Consider the following 22,430-nt stretch of genomic DNA (forward strand, 5'->3'; position numbering starts at 1 on the left):
AATAGTACATTGATTACAGAATCATTTGGTACCAAACAGACACCAGCGTACAAATTTTTTAATACGATAAACATAAAATAAGGATGCGTCGCACAGGATCCGCGTCAAAAAAGTATCGATTTCTATTATTTTAAGACGAGCCAAAAATTCATCGATTATACATTTTAATAGTACATTGATTACAGAATCTTTTGGTACCATGCAGACACCAGCGTACAAACTTTTTCATTTGCTATACATAAATTAAGTATGCGTCGCACAGGGTCAGCGGTAAAAAAGAATCGATTTCTAATATTTTAAGACGAGCCAAAAATTCATCGATTATACATTTTAATAGTACATTTATTACAGAATCTTTTGGTACCATGCAGACACCAGCGTACAAATTTTTTAATACGATAAACATAAAATAAGGATGCGTCGCACAGGGTCAGCGGTAAAAAGTATCGATTTCCAGTATTTTAAGACGAGCCAAAAATTCATCGATTATACATTTTAATAGTACATTGATTACAGAATCATTTGGTACCAAACAGACACCAGCGTACAAATTTTTTAATACGATAAACATAAAATAAGGATGCGTCGCACAGGATCCGCGTCAAAAAAGTATCGATTTCTAATATTTTAAGACGAGCCAAAAATTCATCGATTATACATTTTAATAGTACATTGATTACAGAATCTTTTGGTACCATGCAGACACCAGCGTACAAACTTTTTCATTTGCTATACATAAATTAAGTATGCGTCGCACAGGGTCAGTGGTAAAAAAGAATCGATTTCTAATATTTTAAGACGAGCCAAAAATTCATCGATTATACATTTTAATAGTACATTTATTACTGAATCATTTGGTACCAAACAGACACCAGCGTACAAATTTTTTAATACGATAAACTTAAAATAAGGATGCGTCGCACAGGATCCGCGTCAAAAAAGTATCGATTTCTAATATTTTAAGACGAGCCAAAAATTCATCGATTATACATTTTAATAGTACATTGTGTACAGAATCTTTTGGTACCATGCAGACACCAGCGTACAAATTTTTTAATACGATAAACATAAAATAAGGATGCGTCGCACAGGGTCAGCGGTAAAAAGTATCGATTTCCAATATTTTAAGAAGAGCCAAAAATTCATCGATTATACATTTTAATAGTACATTGATTACAGAATCATTTGGTACCAAGCAGACACCAGCGTACAAATTTTTTAATACGATAAACATAAAATAAGGATGCGTCGCACAGGATCCGCGTCAAAAAAGTATCGATTTCTAATATTTTAAGACGAGCCAAAAATTCATCGATTATACATTTTAATAGTACATTGATTACAGAATCATTTGGTACCAAACAGACACCAGCGTACAAATTTTTTAACTTGATAAACATAAAATAAGGATGCGTCGCACAGGGTCCGCGTAAAAAAATCAAGTTCTAATATTTTAAGACGAGCCAAAAATTCATCGATTATACATTTTAATAGTACATTGATTACAGAATCTTTTGGTACCAAACAGACACCAGCGTACAAATTTTTTAACTTGATATACATAAAACAAGGTTGCGTCGCATAGGGTCAGCGGTAAAAAAGTATCGATTTCTAATATTTTAAGTCAAGCCAAAAATTCATCGATTATACATTTTAATAGTACATTGATTACAGAATCTTTTGGTACCATGCAGGCACCAGCGTACAAATTTTTTAATTCGATAAACTTAAAATAAGGATGCGTCGCATAGGATCAGCGGTAAAAAAGTATGGATTTCTAATATTTTAAGACGAGCCAAAAATTCATCGATTATACATTTTAATAGTACATTGATTACAGAATCTTTTGGTACCAAGCAGACAACAGCGTACAAATTTTTTAACTTGATATACATAAAATAAGATTGCGTCGCATGGGATCAGCGGTAAAAAAGTATGGATTTCTAATATTTAAAGACGAGCCAAAAATTCATCGATTATACATTTTAATAGTACATTGATTACAGAATCATTTGGTACCAAACAGACACCAGCGTACAAATTTTTTAATACGATAAACATAAAATAAGGATGCGTCGCACAGGGTCCGCGTAAAAAAATCAAGTTCTAATATTTTAAGACGAGCCAAAAATTCATCGATTATACATTTTAATAGTACATTTATTACAGAATCTTTTGGTACCATGCAGACACCAGCGTACAAATTTTTTAATACGATAAACATAAAATAAGGATGCGTCGCACAGGGTCAGCGGTAAAAAGTATCGATTTCCAGTATTTTAAGACGAGCCAAAAATTCATCGATTATACATTTTAATAGTACATTGATTACAGAATCATTTGGTACCAAACAGACACCAGCGTACAAATTTTTTAATTCGATAAACTTAAAATAAGGATGCGTCGCATAGGATCAGCGGTAAAAAAGTATCGATTTCTAATATTTTAAGACGAGCCAAAAATTCATCGATTATACATTTTAATAGTACATTGATTACAGAATCTTTTGGTACCAAGCAGACAACAGCGTACAAACTTTTTCATTCGCTATACAAAAATTAAGGATGCGTCGCATAGGGTCAGCGGCATAAATGTATCAATTTCTAATATTTTAAGACGAGCCAAAAATTCATCGATTATACATTTTAATAGTACATTGTGTACAGAATCTTTTGGTACCATGCAGACACCAGCGTACAAATTTTTTAATACGATAAACATAAAATAAGGATGCGTCGCACAGGGTCAGCGGTAAAAAGTATCGATTTCCAGTATTTTAAGACGAGCCAAAAATTCATCGATTATACATTTTAATAGTACATTGATTACAGAATCATTTGGTACCAAACAGACACCAGCGTACAAATTTTTTAACTTGATAAACATAAAATAAGGATGCGTCGCACAGGGTCCGCGTAAAAAAATCAAGTTCTAATATTTTAAGACGAGCCAAAAATTCATCGATTATACATTTTAATAGTACATTGATTACAGAATCTTTTGGTACCAAACAGACACCAGCGTACAAATTTTTTAACTTGATATACATAAAACAAGGTTGCGTCGCATAGGGTCAGCGGTAAAAAAGTAGCGATTTCTAATATTTTAAGTCAAGCCAAAAATTCATCGATTATACATTTTAATAGTACATTGATTACAGAATCTTTTGGTACCATGCAGGCACCAGCGTACAAATTTTTTAATTCGATAAACTTAAAATAAAGATGCGTCGCATAGGATCAGCGGTAAAAAAGTATCGATTTCTAATATTTTAAGACGAGCCAAAAATTCATCGAATATACATTTTAATAGTACATTGATTACAGAATCTTTTGGTACCAAGCAGACAACAGCGTACAAACTTTTTCATTTGCTATACAAAAATTAAGGATGCGTCGCATAGGGTCAGCGGCATAAATGTATCAATTTCTAATATTTTAAGACGAGCCAAAAATTCATCGATTATACATTTTAATAGTACATTGTGTACAGAATCTTTTGGTACCATGCAGACACCAGCGTACAAATTTTTTAATACGATAAACATAAAATAAGGATGCGTCGCACAGGGTCAGCGGTAAAAAGTATCGATTTCCAATATTTTAAGACGAGCCAAAAATTCATCGATTATACATTTTAATAGTACATTGATTACAGAATCTTTTGGTACCAAACAGACACCAGCGTACAAATTTTTTAACTTGATATACATAAAATAAGATTGCGTCGCATGGGATCAGCGGTAAAAAAGTATCGATTTCTAATATTTAAAGACGAGCCAAAAATTCATCGATTATACATTTTAATAGTACATTGATTACAGAATCATTTGGTACCAAACAGACACCAGCGTACAAATTTTTTAATACGATAAACATAAAATAAGGATGCGTCGCACAGGGTCCGCGTAAAAAAATCAAGTTCTAATATTTTAAGACGAGCCAAAAATTCATCGATTATACATTTTAATAGTACATTTATTACAGAATCTTTTGGTACCATGCAGACACCAGCGTACAAATTTTTTAATACGATAAACATAAAATAAGGATGCGTCGCACAGGGTCAGCGGTAAAAAGTATCGATTTCCAGTATTTTAAGACGAGCCAAAAATTCATCGATTATACATTTTAATAGTACATTGATTACAGAATCATTTGGTACCAAACAGACACCAGCGTACAAATTTTTTAACTTGATAAACATAAAATAAGGATGCGTCGCACAGGGTCCGCGTAAAAAAATCAAGTTCTAATATTTTAAGACGAGCCAAAAATTCATCGATTATACATTTTAATAGTACATTGATTACAGAATCTTTTGGTACCAAACAGACACCAGCGTACAAATTTTTTAACTTGATATACATAAAACAAGGTTGCGTCGCATAGGGTCAGCGGTAAAAAAGTATCGATTTCTAATATTTTAAGTCAAGCCAAAAATTCATCGATTATACATTTTAATAGTACATTGATTACAGAATCTTTTGGTACCATGCAGGCACCAGCGTACAAATTTTTTAATTCGATAAACTTAAAATAAAGATGCGTCGCATAGGATCAGCGGTAAAAAAGTATCGATTTCTAATATTTTAAGACGAGCCAAAAATTCATCGAATATACATTTTAATAGTACATTGATTACAGAATCTTTTGGTACCAAGCAGACAACAGCGTACAAACTTTTTCATTTGCTATACAAAAATTAAGGATGCGTCGCATAGGGTCAGCGGCATAAATGTATCAATTTCTAATATTTTAAGACGAGCCAAAAATTCATCGATTATACATTTTAATAGTACATTGTGTACAGAATCTTTTGGTACCATGCAGACACCAGCGTACAAATTTTTTAATACGATAAACATAAAATAAGGATGCGTCGCACAGGGTCAGCGGTAAAAAGTATCGATTTCCAATATTTTAAGACGAGCCAAAAATTCATCGATTATACATTTTAATAGTACATTGATTACAGAATCATTTGGTACCAAACAGACACCAGCGTACAAATTTTTTAATACGATAAACATAAAATAAGGATGCGTCGCACAGGGTCCGCGTCAAAAAAGTATCAAATTCCTATATTTTAAGACGAGCCAAAAATTCATCGATTATACATTTTAATAGTACATTGTGTACAGAATCTTTTGGTACCATGCAGACACCAGCGTACAAATTTTTTAATACGATAAACATAAAATAAGGATGCGTCGCACAGGGTCAGCGGTAAAAAGTATCGATTTCCAATATTTTAAGACGAGTCAAAAATTCATCGATTATACATTTTAATAGTACATTGATTACAGAATCTTTTTGTACCAAGCAGACAACAGCGTACAAACTTTTTCATTTGCTATACAAAAATTAAGGATGCGTCGCATAGGGTCAGCGGCATAAATGTATCAATTTCTAATATTTTAAGACGAGCCAAAAATTCATCGATTATACATTTTAATAGTACATTGATTACAGAATCATTTGGTACCAAACAGACACCAGCGTACAAATTTTTTAATACGATAAACATAAAATAAGGATGCGTCGCACAGGATCCGCGTCAAAAAAGTATCGATTTCTATTATTTTAAGACGAGCCAAAAATTCATCGATTATACATTTTAATAGTACATTGATTACAGAATCTTTTGGTACCATGCAGACACCAGCGTACAAACTTTTTCATTTGCTATACATAAATTAAGTATGCGTCGCACAGGGTCAGCGGTAAAAAAGAATCGATTTCTAATATTTTAAGACGAGCCAAAAATTCATCGATTATACATTTTAATAGTACATTTATTACAGAATCTTTTGGTACCATGCAGACACCAGCGTACAAATTTTTTAATACGATAAACATAAAATAAGGATGCGTCGCACAGGGTCAGCGGTAAAAAGTATCGATTTCCAGTATTTTAAGACGAGCCAAAAATTCATCGATTATACATTTTAATAGTACATTGATTACAGAATCATTTGGTACCAAACAGACACCAGCGTACAAATTTTTTAATACGATAAACATAAAATAAGGATGCGTCGCACAGGATCCGCGTCAAAAAAGTATCGATTTCTAATATTTTAAGACGAGCCAAAAATTCATCGATTATACATTTTAATAGTACATTGATTACAGAATCTTTTGGTACCATGCAGACACCAGCGTACAAACTTTTTCATTTGCTATACATAAATTAAGTATGCGTCGCACAGGGTCAGCGGTAAAAAAGAATCGATTTCTAATATTTTAAGACGAGCCAAAAATTCATCGATTATACATTTTAATAGTACATTTATTACTGAATCATTTGGTACCAAACAGACACCAGCGTACAAATTTTTTAATACGATAAACTTAAAATAAGGATGCGTCGCACAGGATCCGCGTCAAAAAAGTATCGATTTCTAATATTTTAAGACGAGCCAAAAATTCATCGATTATACATTTTAATAGTACATTGTGTACAGAATCTTTTGGTACCATGCAGACACCAGCGTACAAATTTTTTAATACGATAAACATAAAATAAGGATGCGTCGCACAGGGTCAGCGGTAAAAAGTATCGATTTCCAATATTTTAAGAAGAGCCAAAAATTCATCGATTATACATTTTAATAGTACATTGATTACAGAATCATTTGGTACCAAGCAGACACCAGCGTACAAATTTTTTAATACGATAAACATAAAATAAGGATGCGTCGCACAGGATCCGCGTCAAAAAAGTATCGATTTCTAATATTTTAAGACGAGCCAAAAATTCATCGATTATACATTTTAATAGTACATTGATTACAGAATCATTTGGTACCAAACAGACACCAGCGTACAAATTTTTTAACTTGATAAACATAAAATAAGGATGCGTCGCACAGGGTCCGCGTAAAAAAATCAAGTTCTAATATTTTAAGACGAGCCAAAAATTCATCGATTATACATTTTAATAGTACATTGATTACAGAATCTTTTGGTACCAAACAGACACCAGCGTACAAATTTTTTAACTTGATATACATAAAACAAGGTTGCGTCGCATAGGGTCAGCGGTAAAAAAGTATCGATTTCTAATATTTTAAGTCAAGCCAAAAATTCATCGATTATACATTTTAATAGTACATTGATTACAGAATCTTTTGGTACCATGCAGGCACCAGCGTACAAATTTTTTAATTCGATAAACTTAAAATAAGGATGCGTCGCATAGGATCAGCGGTAAAAAAGTATGGATTTCTAATATTTTAAGACGAGCCAAAAATTCATCGATTATACATTTTAATAGTACATTGATTACAGAATCTTTTGGTACCAAGCAGACAACAGCGTACAAACTTTTTCATTTGCTATACAAAAATTAAGGATGCGTCGCATAGGGTCAGCGGCATAAATGTATCAATTTCTAATATTTTAAGACGAGCCAAAAATTCATCGATTATACATTTTAATAGTACATTGTGTACAGAATCTTTTGGTACCATGCAGACACCAGCGTACAAATTTTTTAATACGATAAACATAAAATAAGGATGCGTCGCACAGGGTCAGCGGTAAAAAGTATCGATTTCAAATATTTTAAGAAGAGCCAAAAATTCATCGATTATACATTTTAATAGTACATTGATTACAGAATCATTTGGTACCAAGCAGACACCAGCGTACACATTTTTTAATACGATAAACATAAAATAAGGATGCGTCGCACAGGATCCGCGTCAAAAAAGTATCGATTTCTAATATTTTAAGACGAGCCAAAAATTCATCGATTATACATTTTAATAGTACATTGATTACAGAATCTTTTGGTACCATGCAGACACCAGCGTACAAACTTTTTCATTTGCTATACATAAATTAAGTATGCGTCGCACAGGGTCAGCGGTAAAAAAGAATCGATTTCTAATATTTTAAGACGAGCCAAAAATTCATCGATTATACATTTTAATAGTACATTTATTACAGAATCATTTGGTACCAAACAGACACCAGCGTACAAATTTTTTAATACGATAAACATAAAATAAGGATGCGTCGCACAGGATCCGCGTCAAAAAAGTATCGATTTCTAATATTTTAAGACGAGCCAATAATTCATCGATTATACATTTTAATAGTACATTGATTACAGAATCTTTTGGTACCATGCAGACACCAGCGTACAAATTTTTTAATACGATAAACATAAAATAAGGATGCGTCGCACAGGGTCAGCGGTAAAAAGTATCGATTTCCAGTATTTTAAGACGAGCCAAAAATTCATCGATTATACATTTTAATAGTACATTGATTACAGAATCATTTGGTACCAAACAGACACCAGCGTACAAATTTTTTAACTTGATAAACATAAAATAAGGATGCGTCGCACAGGGTCCGCGTAAAAAAATCAAGTTCTAATATTTTAAGACGAGCCAAAAATTCATCGATTATACATTTTAATAGTACATTGATTACAGAATCTTTTGGTACCAAACAGACACCAGCGTACAAATTTTTTAACTTGATATACATAAAACAAGGTTGCGTCGCATAGGGTCAGCGGTAAAAAAGTAGCGATTTCTAATATTTTAAGTCAAGCCAAAAATTCATCGATTATACATTTTAATAGTACATTGATTACAGAATCTTTTGGTACCATGCAGGCACCAGCGTACAAATTTTTTAATTCGATAAACTTAAAATAAAGATGCGTCGCATAGGATCAGCGGTAAAAAAGTATCGATTTCTAATATTTTAAGACGAGCCAAAAATTCATCGAATATACATTTTAATAGTACATTGATTACAGAATCTTTTGGTACCAAGCAGACAACAGCGTACAAACTTTTTCATTTGCTATACAAAAATTAAGGATGCGTCGCATAGGGTCAGCGGCATAAATGTATCAATTTCTAATATTTCAAGACGAGCCAAAAATTCATCGATTATACATTTTAATAGTACATTGTGTACAGAATCTTTTGGTACCATGCAGACACCAGCGTACAAATTTTTTAATACGATAAACATAAAATAAGGATGCGTCGCACAGGGTCAGCGGTAAAAAGTATCGATTTCCAATATTTTAAGACGAGCCAAAAATTCATCGATTATACATTTTAATAGTACATTGATTACAGAATCTTTTGGTACCAAACAGACACCAGCGTACAAATTTTTTAACTTGATATACATAAAATAAGATTGCGTCGCATGGGATCAGCGGTAAAAAAGTATCGATTTCTAATATTTAAAGACGAGCCAAAAATTCATCGATTATACATTTTAATAGTACATTGATTACAGAATCATTTGGTACCAAACAGACACCAGCGTACAAATTTTTTAATACGATAAACATAAAATAAGGATGCGTCGCACAGGGTCCGCGTAAAAAAATCAAGTTCTAATATTTTAAGACGAGCCAAAAATTCATCGATTATACATTTTAATAGTACATTTATTACAGAATCTTTTGGTACCATGCAGACACCAGCGTACAAATTTTTTAATACGATAAACATAAAATAAGGATGCGTCGCACAGGGTCAGCGGTAAAAAGTATCGATTTCCAGTATTTTAAGACGAGCCAAAAATTCATCGATTATACATTTTAATAGTACATTGATTACAGAATCATTTGGTACCAAACAGACACCAGCGTACAAATTTTTTAACTTGATAAACATAAAATAAGGATGCGTCGCACAGGGTCCGCGTAAAAAAATCAAGTTCTAATATTTTAAGACGAGCCAAAAATTCATCGATTATACATTTTAATAGTACATTGATTACAGAATCTTTTGGTACCAAACAGACACCAGCGTACAAATTTTTTAACTTGATATACATAAAACAAGGTTGCGTCGCATAGGGTCAGCGGTAAAAAAGTATCGATTTCTAATATTTTAAGTCAAGCCAAAAATTCATCGATTATACATTTTAATAGTACATTGATTACAGAATCTTTTGGTACCATGCAGGCACCAGCGTACAAATTTTTTAATTCGATAAACTTAAAATAAAGATGCGTCGCATAGGATCAGCGGTAAAAAAGTATCGATTTCTAATATTTTAAGACGAGCCAAAAATTCATCGAATATACATTTTAATAGTACATTGATTACAGAATCTTTTGGTACCAAGCAGACAACAGCGTACAAACTTTTTCATTTGCTATACAAAAATTAAGGATGCGTCGCATAGGGTCAGCGGCATAAATGTATCAATTTCTAATATTTTAAGACGAGCCAAAAATTCATCGATTATACATTTTAATAGTACATTGTGTACAGAATCTTTTGGTACCATGCAGACACCAGCGTACAAATTTTTTAATACGATAAACATAAAATAAGGATGCGTCGCACAGGGTCAGCGGTAAAAAGTATCGATTTCCAATATTTTAAGACGAGCCAAAAATTCATCGATTATACATTTTAATAGTACATTGATTACAGAATCATTTGGTACCAAACAGACACCAGCGTACAAATTTTTTAATACGATAAACATAAAATAAGGATGCGTCGCACAGGGTCCGCGTCAAAAAAGTATCAAATTCCTATATTTTAAGACGAGCCAAAAATTCATCGATTATACATTTTAATAGTACATTGTGTACAGAATCTTTTGGTACCATGCAGACACCAGCGTACAAATTTTTTAATACGATAAACATAAAATAAGGATGCGTCGCACAGGGTCAGCGGTAAAAAGTATCGATTTCCAATATTTTAAGACGAGTCAAAAATTCATCGATTATACATTTTAATAGTACATTGATTACAGAATCTTTTTGTACCAAGCAGACAACAGCGTACAAACTTTTTCATTTGCTATACAAAAATTAAGGATGCGTCGCATAGGGTCAGCGGCATAAATGTATCAATTTCTAATATTTTAAGACGAGCCAAAAATTCATCGATTATACATTTTAATAGTACATTGATTACAGAATCATTTGGTACCAAACAGACACCAGCGTACAAATTTTTTAATACGATAAACATAAAATAAGGATGCGTCGCACAGGATCCGCGTCAAAAAAGTATCGATTTCTATTATTTTAAGACGAGCCAAAAATTCATCGATTATACATTTTAATAGTACATTGATTACAGAATCTTTTGGTACCATGCAGACACCAGCGTACAAACTTTTTCATTTGCTATACATAAATTAAGTATGCGTCGCACAGGGTCAGCGGTAAAAAAGAATCGATTTCTAATATTTTAAGACGAGCCAAAAATTCATCGATTATACATTTTAATAGTACATTTATTACAGAATCTTTTGGTACCATGCAGACACCAGCGTACAAATTTTTTAATACGATAAACATAAAATAAGGATGCGTCGCACAGGGTCAGCGGTAAAAAGTATCGATTTCCAGTATTTTAAGACGAGCCAAAAATTCATCGATTATACATTTTAATAGTACATTGATTACAGAATCATTTGGTACCAAACAGACACCAGCGTACAAATTTTTTAATACGATAAACATAAAATAAGGATGCGTCGCACAGGATCCGCGTCAAAAAAGTATCGATTTCTAATATTTTAAGACGAGCCAAAAATTCATCGATTATACATTTTAATAGTACATTGATTACAGAATCTTTTGGTACCATGCAGACACCAGCGTACAAACTTTTTCATTTGCTATACATAAATTAAGTATGCGTCGCACAGGGTCAGCGGTAAAAAAGAATCGATTTCTAATATTTTAAGACGAGCCAAAAATTCATCGATTATACATTTTAATAGTACATTTATTACTGAATCATTTGGTACCAAACAGACACCAGCGTACAAATTTTTTAATACGATAAACTTAAAATAAGGATGCGTCGCACAGGATCCGCGTCAAAAAAGTATCGATTTCTAATATTTTAAGACGAGCCAAAAATTCATCGATTATACATTTTAATAGTACATTGTGTACAGAATCTTTTGGTACCATGCAGACACCAGCGTACAAATTTTTTAATACGATAAACATAAAATAAGGATGCGTCGCACAGGGTCAGCGGTAAAAAGTATCGATTTCCAATATTTTAAGAAGAGCCAAAAATTCATCGATTATACATTTTAATAGTACATTGATTACAGAATCATTTGGTACCAAGCAGACACCAGCGTACAAATTTTTTAATACGATAAACATAAAATAAGGATGCGTCGCACAGGATCCGCGTCAAAAAAGTATCGATTTCTAATATTTTAAGACGAGCCAAAAATTCATCGATTATACATTTTAATAGTACATTGATTACAGAATCATTTGGTACCAAACAGACACCAGCGTACAAATTTTTTAACTTGATAAACATAAAATAAGGATGCGTCGCACAGGGTCCGCGTAAAAAAATCAAGTTCTAATATTTTAAGACGAGCCAAAAATTCATCGATTATACATTTTAATAGTACATTGATTACAGAATCTTTTGGTACCAAACAGACACCAGCGTACAAATTTTTTAACTTGATATACATAAAACAAGGTTGCGTCGCATAGGGTCAGCGGTAAAAAAGTATCGATTTCTAATATTTTAAGTCAAGCCAAAAATTCATCGATTATACATTTTAATAGTACATTGATTACAGAATCTTTTGGTACCATGCAGGCACCAGCGTACAAATTTTTTAATTCGATAAACTTAAAATAAGGATGCGTCGCATAGGATCAGCGGTAAAAAAGTATGGATTTCTAATATTTTAAGACGAGCCAAAAATTCATCGATTATACATTTTAATAGTACATTGATTACAGAATCTTTTGGTACCAAGCAGACAACAGCGTACAAATTTTTTAACTTGATATACATAAAATAAGATTGCGTCGCATGGGATCAGCGGTAAAAAAGTATGGATTTCTAATATTTAAAGACGAGCCAAAAATTCATCGATTATACATTTTAATAGTACATTGATTACAGAATCATTTGGTACCAAACAGACACCAGCGTACAAATTTTTTAATACGATAAACATTAAATAAGGATGCGTCGCACAGGGTCCGCGTAAAAAAATCAAGTTCTAATATTTTAAGACGAGCCAAAAATTCATCGATTATACATTTTAATAGTACATTTATTACAGAATCTTTTGGTACCATGCAGACACCAGCGTACAAATTTTTTAATACGATAAACATAAAATAAGGATGCGTCGCACAGGGTCAGCGGTAAAAAGTATCGATTTCCAGTATTTTAAGACGAGCCAAAAATTCATCGATTATACATTTTAATAGTACATTGATTACAGAATCATTTGGTACCAAACAGACACCAGCGTACAAATTTTTTAATTCGATAAACTTAAAATAAGGATGCGTCGCATAGGATCAGCGGTAAAAAAGTATCGATTTCTAATATTTTAAGACGAGCCAAAAATTCATCGATTATACATTTTAATAGTACATTGATTACAGAATCTTTTGGTACCAAGCAGACAACAGCGTACAAACTTTTTCATTCGCTATACAAAAATTAAGGATGCGTCGCATAGGGTCAGCGGCATAAATGTATCAATTTCTAATATTTTAAGACGAGCCAAAAATTCATCGATTATACATTTTAATAGTACATTGTGTACAGAATCTTTTGGTACCATGCAGACACCAGCGTACAAATTTTTTAATACGATAAACATAAAATAAGGATGCGTCGCACAGGGTCAGCGGTAAAAAGTATCGATTTCCAGTATTTTAAGACGAGCCAAAAATTCATCGATTATACATTTTAATAGTACATTGATTACAGAATCATTTGGTACCAAACAGACACCAGCGTACAAATTTTTTAACTTGATAAACATAAAATAAGGATGCGTCGCACAGGGTCCGCGTAAAAAAATCAAGTTCTAATATTTTAAGACGAGCCAAAAATTCATCGATTATACATTTTAATAGTACATTGATTACAGAATCTTTTGGTACCAAACAGACACCAGCGTACAAATTTTTTAACTTGATATACATAAAACAAGGTTGCGTCGCATAGGGTCAGCGGTAAAAAAGTAGCGATTTCTAATATTTTAAGTCAAGCCAAAAATTCATCGATTATACATTTTAATAGTACATTGATTACAGAATCTTTTGGTACCATGCAGGCACCAGCGTACAAATTTTTTAATTCGATAAACTTAAAATAAAGATGCGTCGCATAGGATCAGCGGTAAAAAAGTATCGATTTCTAATATTTTAAGACGAGCCAAAAATTCATCGAATATACATTTTAATAGTACATTGATTACAGAATCTTTTGGTACCAAGCAGACAACAGCGTACAAACTTTTTCATTTGCTATACAAAAATTAAGGATGCGTCGCATAGGGTCAGCGGCATAAATGTATCAATTTCTAATATTTTAAGACGAGCCAAAAATTCATCGATTATACATTTTAATAGTACATTGTGTACAGAATCTTTTGGTACCATGCAGACACCAGCGTACAAATTTTTTAATACGATAAACATAAAATAAGGATGCGTCGCACAGGGTCAGCGGTAAAAAGTATCGATTTCCAATATTTTAAGACGAGCCAAAAATTCATCGATTATACATTTTAATAGTACATTGATTACAGAATCTTTTGGTACCAAACAGACACCAGCGTACAAATTTTTTAACTTGATATACATAAAATAAGATTGCGTCGCATGGGATCAGCGGTAAAAAAGTATCGATTTCTAATATTTAAAGACGAGCCAAAAATTCATCGATTATACATTTTAATAGTACATTGATTACAGAATCTTTTGGTACCAAACAGACACCAGCGTACAAATTTTTTAATACGATAAACATAAAATAAGGATGCGTCGCACAGGGTCCGCGTAAAAAAATCAAGTTCTAATATTTTAAGACGAGCCAAAAATTCATCGATTATACATTTTAATAGTACATTTATTACAGAATCTTTTGGTACCATGCAGACACCAGCGTACAAATTTTTTAATACGATAAACATAAAATAAGGATGCGTCGCACAGGGTCAGCGGTAAAAAGTATCGATTTCCAGTATTTTAAGACGAGCCAAAAATTCATCGATTATACATTTTAATAGTACATTGATTACAGAATCATTTGGTACCAAACAGACACCAGCGTACAAATTTTTTAACTTGATAAACATAAAATAAGGATGCGTCGCACAGGGTCCGCGTAAAAAAATCAAGTTCTAATATTTTAAGACGAGCCAAAAATTCATCGATTATACATTTTAATAGTACATTGATTACAGAATCTTTTGGTACCAAACAGACACCAGCGTACAAATTTTTTAACTTGATATACATAAAACAAGGTTGCGTCGCATAGGGTCAGCGGTAAAAAAGTATCGATTTCTAATATTTTAAGTCAAGCCAAAAATTCATCGATTATACATTTTAATAGTACATTGATTACAGAATCTTTTGGTACCATGCAGGCACCAGCGTACAAATTTTTTAATTCGATAAACTTAAAATAAAGATGCGTCGCATAGGATCAGCGGTAAAAAAGTATCGATTTCTAATATTTTAAGACGAGCCAAAAATTCATCGAATATACATTTTAATAGTACATTGATTACAGAATCTTTTGGTACCAAGCAGACAACAGCGTACAAACTTTTTCATTTGCTATACAAAAATTAAGGATGCGTCGCATAGGGTCAGCGGCATAAATGTATCAATTTCTAATATTTTAAGACGAGCCAAAAATTCATCGATTATACATTTTAATAGTACATTGTGTACAGAATCTTTTGGTACCATGCAGACACCAGCGTACAAATTTTTTAATACGATAAACATAAAATAAGGATGCGTCGCACAGGGTCAGCGGTAAAAAGTATCGATTTCCAATATTTTAAGACGAGCCAAAAATTCATCGATTATACATTTTAATAGTACATTGATTACAGAATCATTTGGTACCAAACAGACACCAGCGTACAAATTTTTTAATACGATAAACATAAAATAAGGATGCGTCGCACAGGGTCCGCGTCAAAAAAGTATCAAATTCCTATATTTTAAGACGAGCCAAAAATTCATCGATTATACATTTTAATAGTACATTGTGTACAGAATCTTTTGGTACCATGCAGACACCAGCGTACAAATTTTTTAATACGATAAACATAAAATAAGGATGCGTCGCACAGGGTCAGCGGTAAAAAGTATCGATTTCCAATATTTTAAGACGAGTCAAAAATTCATCGATTATACATTTTAATAGTACATTGATTACAGAATCTTTTTGTACCAAGCAGACAACAGCGTACAAACTTTTTCATTTGCTATACAAAAATTAAGGATGCGTCGCATAGGGTCAGCGGCATAAATGTATCAATTTCTAATATTTTAAGACGAGCCAAAAATTCATCGATTATACATTTTAATAGTACATTGATTACAGAATCATTTGGTACCAAACAGACACCAGCGTACAAATTTTTTAATACGATAAACATAAAATAAGGATGCGTCGCACAGGATCCGCGTCAAAAAAGTATCGATTTCTATTATTTTAAGACGAGCCAAAAATTCATCGATTATACATTTTAATAGTACATTGATTACAGAATCTTTTGGTACCATGCAGACACCAGCGTACAAACTTTTTCATTTGCTATACATAAATTAAGTATGCGTCGCACAGGGTCAGCGGTAAAAAAGAATCGATTTCTAATATTTTAAGACGAGCCAAAAATTCATCGATTATACATTTTAATAGTACATTTATTACAGAATCTTTTGGTACCATGCAGACACCAGCGTACAAATTTTTTAATACGATAAACATAAAATAAGGATGCGTCGCACAGGGTCAGCGGTAAAAAGTATCGATTTCCAGTATTTTAAGACGAGCCAAAAATTCATCGATTATACATTTTAATAGTACATTGATTACAGAATCATTTGGTACCAAACAGACACCAGCGTACAAATTTTTTAATACGATAAACATAAAATAAGGATGCGTCGCACAGGATCCGCGTCAAAAAAGTATCGATTTCTAATATTTTAAGACGAGCCAAAAATTCATCGATTATACATTTTAATAGTACATTGATTACAGAATCTTTTGGTACCATGCAGACACCAGCGTACAAACTTTTTCATTTGCTATACATAAATTAAGTATGCGTCGCACAGGGTCAGCGGTAAAAAAGAATCGATTTCTAATATTTTAAGACGAGCCAAAAATTCATCGATTATACATTTTAATAGTACATTTATTACTGAATCATTTGGTACCAAACAGACACCAGCGTACAAATTTTTTAATACGATAAACTTAAAATAAGGATGCGTCGCACAGGATCCGCGTCAAAAAAGTATCGATTTCTAATATTTTAAGACGAGCCAAAAATTCATCGATTATACATTTTAATAGTACATTGTGTACAGAATCTTTTGGTACCATGCAGACACCAGCGTACAAATTTTTTAATACGATAAACATAAAATAAGGATGCGTCGCACAGGGTCAGCGGTAAAAAGTATCGATTTCCAATATTTTAAGAAGAGCCAAAAATTCATCGATTATACATTTTAATAGTACATTGATTACAGAATCATTTGGTACCAAGCAGACACCAGCGTACAAATTTTTTAATACGATAAACATAAAATAAGGATGCGTCGCACAGGATCCGCGTCAAAAAAGTATCGATTTCTAATATTTTAAGACGAGCCAAAAATTCATCGATTATACATTTTAATAGTACATTGATTACAGAATCATTTGGTACCAAACAGACACCAGCGTACAAATTTTTTAACTTGATAAACATAAAATAAGGATGCGTCGCACAGGGTCCGCGTAAAAAAATCAAGTTCTAATATTTTAAGACGAGCCAAAAATTCATCGATTATACATTTTAATAGTACATTGATTACAGAATCTTTTGGTACCAAACAGACACCAGCGTACAAATTTTTTAACTTGATATACATAAAACAAGGTTGCGTCGCATAGGGTCAGCGGTAAAAAAGTATCGATTTCTAATATTTTAAGTCAAGCCAAAAATTCATCGATTATACATTTTAATAGTACATTGATTACAGAATCTTTTGGTACCATGCAGGCACCAGCGTACAAATTTTTTAATTCGATAAACTTAAAATAAGGATGCGTCGCATAGGATCAGCGGTAAAAAAGTATGGATTTCTAATATTTTAAGACGAGCCAAAAATTCATCGATTATACATTTTAATAGTACATTGATTACAGAATCTTTTGGTACCAAGCAGACAACAGCGTACAAATTTTTTAACTTGATATACATAAAATAAGATTGCGTCGCATGGGATCAGCGGTAAAAAAGTATGGATTTCTAATATTTAAAGACGAGCCAAAAATTCATCGATTATACATTTTAATAGTACATTGATTACAGAATCATTTGGTACCAAACAGACACCAGCGTACAAATTTTTTAATACGATAAACATTAAATAAGGATGCGTCGCACAGGGTCCGCGTAAAAAAATCAAGTTCTAATATTTTAAGACGAGCCAAAAATTCATCGATTATACATTTTAATAGTACATTTATTACAGAATCTTTTGGTACCATGCAGACACCAGCGTACAAATTTTTTAATACGATAAACATAAAATAAGGATGCGTCGCACAGGGTCAGCGGTAAAAAGTATCGATTTCCAGTATTTTAAGACGAGCCAAAAATTCATCGATTATACATTTTAATAGTACATTGATTACAGAATCATTTGGTACCAAACAGACACCAGCGTACAAATTTTTTAATTCGATAAACTTAAAATAAGGATGCGTCGCATAGGATCAGCGGTAAAAAAGTATCGATTTCTAATATTTTAAGACGAGCCAAAAATTCATCGATTATACATTTTAATAGTACATTGATTACAGAATCTTTTGGTACCAAGCAGACAACAGCGTACAAACTTTTTCATTCGCTATACAAAAATTAAGGATGCGTCGCATAGGGTCAGCGGCATAAATGTATCAATTTCTAATATTTTAAGACGAGCCAAAAATTCATCGATTATACATTTTAATAGTACATTGTGTACAGAATCTTTTGGTACCATGCAGACACCAGCGTACAAATTTTTTAATACGATAAACATAAAATAAGGATGCGTCGCACAGGGTCAGCGGTAAAAAGTATCGATTTCCAGTATTTTAAGACGAGCCAAAAATTCATCGATTATACATTTTAATAGTACATTGATTACAGAATCATTTGGTACCAAACAGACACCAGCGTACAAATTTTTTAACTTGATAAACATAAAATAAGGATGCGTCGCACAGGGTCCGCGTAAAAAAATCAAGTTCTAATATTTTAAGACGAGCCAAAAATTCATCGATTATACATTTTAATAGTACATTGATTACAGAATCTTTTGGTACCAAACAGACACCAGCGTACAAATTTTTTAACTTGATATACATAAAACAAGGTTGCGTCGCATAGGGTCAGCGGTAAAAAAGTAGCGATTTCTAATATTTTAAGTCAAGCCAAAAATTCATCGATTATACATTTTAATAGTACATTGATTACAGAATCTTTTGGTACCATGCAGGCACCAGCGTACAAATTTTTTAATTCGATAAACTTAAAATAAAGATGCGTCGCATAGGATCAGCGGTAAAAAAGTATCGATTTCTAATATTTTAAGACGAGCCAAAAATTCATCGAATATACATTTTAATAGTACATTGATTACAGAATCTTTTGGTACCAAGCAGACAACAGCGTACAAACTTTTTCATTTGCTATACAAAAATTAAGGATGCGTCGCATAGGGTCAGCGGCATAAATGTATCAATTTCTAATATTTTAAGACGAGCCAAAAATTCATCGATTATACATTTTAATAGTACATTGTGTACAGAATCTTTTGGTACCATGCAGACACCAGCGTACAAATTTTTTAATACGATAAACATAAAATAAGGATGCGTCGCACAGGGTCAGCGGTAAAAAGTATCGATTTCCAATATTTTAAGACGAGCCAAAAATTCATCGATTATACATTTTAATAGTACATTGATTACAGAATCTTTTGGTACCAAACAGACACCAGCGTACAAATTTTTTAACTTGATATACATAAAATAAGATTGCGTCGCATGGGATCAGCGGTAAAAAAGTATCGATTTCTAATATTTAAAGACGAGCCAAAAATTCATCGATTATACATTTTAATAGTACATTGATTACAGAATCATTTGGTACCAAACAGACACCAGCGTACAAATTTTTTAATACGATAAACATAAAATAAGGATGCGTCGCACAGGGTCCGCGTAAAAAAATCAAGTTCTAATATTTTAAGACGAGCCAAAAATTCATCGATTATACATTTTAATAGTACATTTATTACAGAATCTTTTGGTACCATGCAGACACCAGCGTACAAATTTTTTAATACGATAAACATAAAATAAGGATGCGTCGCACAGGGTCAGCGGTAAAAAGTATCGATTTCCAGTATTTTAAGACGAGCCAAAAATTCATCGATTATACATTTTAATAGTACATTGATTACAGAATCATTTGGTACCAAACAGACACCAGCGTACAAATTTTTTAATTCGATAAACTTAAAATAAGGATGCGTCGCATAGGATCAGCGGTAAAAAAGTATCGATTTCTAATATTTTAAGACGAGCCAAAAATTCATCGATTATACATTTTAATAGTACATTGATTACAGAATCTTTTGGTACCAAGCAGACAACAGCGTACAAACTTTTTCATTCGCTATACAAAAATTAAGGATGCGTCGCATAGGGTCAGCGGCATAAATGTATCAATTTCTAATATTTTAAGACGAGCCAAAAATTCATCGATTATACATTTTAATAGTACATTGTGTACAGAATCTTTTGGTACCATGCAGACACCAGCGTACAAATTTTTTAATACGATAAACATAAAATAAGGATGCGTCGCACAGGGTCAGCGGTAAAAAGTATCGATTTCCAATATTTTAAGAAGAGCCAAAAATTCATCGATTATACATTTTAATAGTACATTGATTACAGAATCATTTGGTACCAAGCAGACACCAGCGTACAAATTTTTTAATACGATAAACATAAAATAAGGATGCGTCGCACAGGGTCAGCGGTAAAAAGTATCGATTTCCAATATTTTAAGAAGAGCCAAAAATTCATCGATTATACATTTTAATAGTACATTGATTACAGAATCATTTGGTACCAAGCAGACACCAGCGTACACATTTTTTAATACGATAAACATAAAATAAGGATGCGTCGCACAGGATCCGCGTCAAAAAAGTATCGATTTCTAATATTTTAAGACGAGCCAAAAATTCATCGATTATACATTTTAATAGTACATTGATTACAGAATCTTTTGGTACCATGCAGACACCAGCGTACAAACTTTTTCATTTGCTATACATAAATTAAGTATGCGTCGCACAGGGTCAGCGGTAAAAAAGAATCGATTTCTAATATTTTAAGACGAGCCAAAAATTCATCGATTATACATTTTAATAGTACATTTATTACAGAATCATTTGGTACCAAACAGACACCAGCGTACAAATTTTTTAATACGATAAACATAAAATAAGGATGCGTCGCACAGGATCCGCGTCAAAAAAGTATCGATTTCTAATATTTTAAGACGAGCCAATAATTCATCGATTATACATTTTAATAGTACATTGATTACAGAATCTTTTGGTACCATGCAGACACCAGCGTACAAATTTTTTAATACGATAAACATAAAATAAGGATGCGTCGCACAGGGTCAGCGGTAAAAAGTATCGATTTCCAGTATTTTAAGACGAGCCAAAAATTCATCGATTATACATTTTAATAGTACATTGATTACAGAATCATTTGGTACCAAACAGACACCAGCGTACAAATTTTTTAACTTGATAAACATAAAATAAGGATGCGTCGCACAGGGTCCGCGTAAAAAAATCAAGTTCTAATATTTTAAGACGAGCCAAAAATTCATCGATTATACATTTTAATAGTACATTGATTACAGAATCTTTTGGTACCAAACAGACACCAGCGTACAAATTTTTTAACTTGATATACATAAAACAAGGTTGCGTCGCATAGGGTCAGCGGTAAAAAAGTATCGATTTCTAATATTTTAAGTCAAGCCAAAAATTCATCGATTATACATTTTAATAGTACATTGATTACAGAATCTTTTGGTACCATGCAGGCACCAGCGTACAAATTTTTTAATTCGATAAACTTAAAATAAAGATGCGTCGCATAGGATCTGCGGTAAAAAAGTATCGATTTCTAATATTTTAAGACGAGCCAAAAATTCATCGAATATACATTTTAATAGTACATTGATTACAGAATCTTTTGGTACCAAGCAGACAACAGCGTACAAACTTTTTCATTTGCTATACAAAAATTAAGGATGCGTCGCATAGGGTCAGCGGCATAA

This window comes from Prenolepis imparis, unplaced genomic scaffold (genome assembly GCF_030444845.1).
Source record: "Prenolepis imparis isolate NDT839.2.m4 unplaced genomic scaffold, iyPreImpa1.0 SCAF_3, whole genome shotgun sequence".
Taxonomy (NCBI): Eukaryota; Metazoa; Arthropoda; class Insecta; order Hymenoptera; family Formicidae; genus Prenolepis; species Prenolepis imparis.